The sequence below is a fragment of the Platalea leucorodia genome (assembly GCF_965183815.1).
Source record: "Platalea leucorodia genome assembly, chromosome: 7".
Lineage (NCBI taxonomy): Eukaryota > Metazoa > Chordata > Aves > Pelecaniformes > Threskiornithidae > Platalea > Platalea leucorodia.
Window position 1 is genome coordinate 1,588,641 of NC_138829.1, and position 4,112 is coordinate 1,592,752.

Consider the following 4,112-nt stretch of genomic DNA (forward strand, 5'->3'; position numbering starts at 1 on the left):
CTCGCCGCGGCCTGGCAGCGACGGGGCACCCCCGGCCCCTCACGGCGGTCGCGCCCCTCACGGCAGCGGCAGCGCCAGGCCCCGCGCGCGCCGCGGCCCAGCCCGCCGCAGGATTTGAGCGGAGCCGCTGCGCCCGGATTGGCGGCGGGAGCGCGTGGCGTCACTGCCCGCCTGGACGGCGGGAATCGGGGGGGACACACGCTGCCGACCGGAAGTTGCGGAACGGCACTTAAGGCGGCGGCAGCACGTCCCCTGCCGCAGCCCCCCCCGGCGGTGGTACAGTCCGCCTCCTCCCCCGCCCCCGCGCGGGGCGGCCGTTGGCGGCGGAGGCGCTGGGCGGGAGGGGCGGGCGCGGCGCGGCCGGCGCTGAGGGGAGGTTTCCCGGCGCTGAGCAGCCGGCAGCCGGGCTGAGCAGCGGGCGAGACGGGCGGCAGGGGCTGTGCCGCACGGCGCCTCTCGCGAAGGCCCCTAAAGCCGGCCACCGGTCAGCGCGGGAGCCGCCTGCGAGCGTTAAGGGAGCGCGGCGCCCTCGCCGTGAGGAGGACGGGCCCGGCGGGGAAGCTGGCGGCGGGCCCGCGGGTCAGGCCGGGCGCTGGGGTCGCGGTGCAGCGCCGCAGCCCGGCGGAGCGGGGCCGAAGGGCGGCCCCTGTGCGCCCTGCTCCTGCGCTCGGGGGAGGCACGAGCGGAGGCAACGAGCGTGAAGAGTTCGCCAGCGCATTTTAGCAGTGCCGAGGCTTCCTTCTAGGAGCTGGCCCGCACAGTGACCCCAGCTGTAACTGCACGTAGGTTTTTTTGAAAGAGAACAATAAATGCAGTCTATAACTGGTAGCTTACATAGGGGTTGTAATTACAGCTCTGAAAATATAGGCAAGCTGTTCTCCGTCTTGGCCGAAAGATGAAGTGGTAGAGTTTCGTATTTCAAGTGGGGAAGGAGGGAAGTCACGGGCACAGCAGCTGGAACAGAAATCGGCAGCCTTACCCAGCAGCCTGGCTCTGCCGGCTACCCAGCAGGCAGAGTGACCAGCTGGTGGAGGCAGGTGTGCCTGGCGGTTGGATTAGTCCAAGTAGGTAGGCTTAGAAATTCACCTTTGAGTAAGAAAGGACCCCAGTGTTTACTGCAATTGACCACATGCCCATTAACAAAGAACAGCTACGCTTTAAAAAAAAAAAAATAGGTAGTTATGCATTCAAGGGCAGGGTGGATGGGGCTCTGAGCAATCTGATCCATTTGTAGGTGTGCCTGCCAATTGCAGGGGGGATGGACTAGATGCCCTTTAAAGGTCCCTTCCATCCCAGAGCATTCTATGATTCTATGATATTTTGGGGTTCTATTTGGTATTTTGCAACTTAATTTCTTTTTAGTAATTAAAGTCTTTGGGCTTCTTACAGGAAATGCATATACTGATTAGTGGCCCAGAGTATATAGCAGACAATGATCCTGTGCTTGCTGCTACCCAGAATTTCTAAGAATTCGTATGTGGAGGAGAAAAGCCCAGGTACGCGGTTGTCAGTGTTAAGACTCCAAGGTAGGTGTGTCTCTGGGGAGTGGGGTCTTGAGCTATAAAGAAAACAGTTCCGTGAGAAGCATGTTTTGTGAGAACAGGCTTCGAGGCCTCTTGGTGAGGGTTTCATGTGCTGCTGAGCTGCTCCCCCAGCTAAAGAGGAGAAAGAGTATCTGCTACAGAGATTAAAATCTGTGAGTGAATAAGCTGGGCAAGTGCTGCCTGTTACGCAGTGGTGTACGGGCACTCGGAGGCCAAGAGCAAGCATTTCGGAGGGCGTCCAGTCACAGGAGGGATCTCTGCAAGCTGGACGAGCTCTTCTGGTGTCTGCGGCTGCCCTTGGCTCCCTGCGCTGTTCCTCCTGCCGCGGTCTGTGGGGCTGGGGTCTCTGAGGGGAGTAATGGGGCTGGGCGCCCCGTTGCTGGGGAGGGCAACTGGAGAAGGCAATGAGGAAATGAAAAAAGAGCATGAAAAAGTCAAAATGGGAATGGCAAGAAAAGGCTATTTTTACATTTTACATTAGTTGTTACGTCTGTGGTTTGTACGTAACCGACTGTCCGTACAGCTGGCGTGGTCTCAGCCTGGCTAGCGCAGCACTGGTAAGCTGAAAGTGGTAGAGCAACCTGTTTAATACACTGTAATAGTATCAGTTTCTAACAGTGTATATTGCACTGTAATGGTTCACCTCCTCTTAAAAAGCAAAAAAAAAAGTTCAACCCACAATTTATTCCTTATCTCTAATGATACCTTAGTGCTACCATAGTTTCTTAAACACTTACCAGATCAGCTTTTGCCTAAGTAATCAAAAGCAAAGAAAATTTGTTTTGCTCCAGTTACTTGCAGAAGCCATCATACTTTTTCTTCCTTTCAGAAAAAGAAAAAAAAAAAGTAGGATCCACGGAAAGTTGAGTGTGTGGTAGTTCCTTCCTTCCGGTAACAGATAGCTTTGTGAGATTTGGGGGTGTAGTTTAGATAGTTGTAGGTGCCCATACTTATTATACACTTTGTTAACAGGGCAAAGCAAGTCCCCTTTTGTACATATTACCAGAGACTAGTAGAGCTTCCTAAATAGCATTTCTTGAATAATTTTTAAGCTTCTTTGCTGATACTTTGTTCCATAATGGAGAGAGCATGTTGATTGTATAAAGAAGAAAGAGTAATCCAGACTAAGTACAGAAAGCTGTAAGGTAAAAAGAATGAGTGGAATAGTTTGATTTTTCGCTGGGTAGTGTGAGTTCAGGTACTGTGTGTAGTTGGAACAGCAGCTGTGTACACAGGAGAGCTTACTCTGTGGGAGAGCAGATACACCTGGAGGCAAAAAGTTCTTTAGCTCAAGGCCACACCTCCAAGTGACGGCTGCTTGATGGCTTTATCAGGTCCTTGTGCTGTGGGCTTAAGAGCAGAGGTTAGAATGCATCTATTTCAATCTCAGCAATTCCAAGAAAGGACCTGCCAACTGGCACCCTGACTCAATAGTGAGTTCTCTTTGGGCAGACTGCTGGTGCCAATAAAAAGGATTCATCACAGGACAGATCATGGTTGCATTATAAAGGGATTCCCAAGATATTTTTTTCAGGCTTTTTGCCCCTGTTCAGCTTCCAGTGGAGATGCAATCCACGCTGCTGAACTTGAGGCGCTGCTTAGAGCCAGGTGAGCTTAGGTAGAGCGTGCAGCCAGTAGACCTGCTTCTGTCAGTTGCTTGCTGTGGATCCCTTCGAGCTGATTCACCAACCACCACGATCACAGATACTCGTACGGAAAGAAACGCCACGCGTGCGAATCTAAAATGTCGTTCTCCTGACTGGTCTCGTATAAGCTATTTTGGCAGCAGCTGCAAAAATACAAACCAAAAATCTGTGTTGTAGATTGCATGTGAAGTCCAGTAACCTCAGAGCCAGATCTGTAGCGTGTGGTTAAACTGAAAAAAAACATCTTGCATGCTGTTTGGCTGAGGGGTGCATGCTTTTTCATGTTTTTTTCACAGAAATATTTAAGGTTTTCTCTTTTGGGGGGGGGGGGTCCTTTTAGCAGGTGCTGTCAATGAAGCAATCCTGCAAATTATATATACATATAATAAGTATAGAGGCATAAGAATAAACGTCTGGAGTCCTCTGAGTGGTTTTACCTTATTGCAGTCTGGCAGTCGCTCTTCTGTGTAATGTTTTTGTCCTGCAGAGATGCCTGATGGATGAAAGACCGAGGGGACAAACAGATTCTGTTAGTCCTTTGTCACCTGCGGCACCCATGAGAGAATGCCCCGTGTTCTCTGTTCCCACAACAAGGTTCCAAATGGGGGAAACAGAGCAAAGGGAGGGAGCTTGTTTACGATTAAGTATCTTTCACTTTATCCCATTTAGCCAAGACAGATTACTGTTGACAATTAAAGAAATGTCTTCTTGCCCTCAGGGTTTCCATTCTGTATTCCTGTAGTTATTGTGAAGCTCTGTGAAGCAGCTTAGTCTTTTTATTGCTCTTTTCCTTTCTGGAGCTATTTTTCTGGTAGCTTAGTGTCCTGGTTTCTGGGATAGAGTTAATTTTCTTCCTAGTGGCTGGCACAGTGCTGTGTTTTGGATTTAGGATGAGAACAATGCTGATAACACACTGATGGTT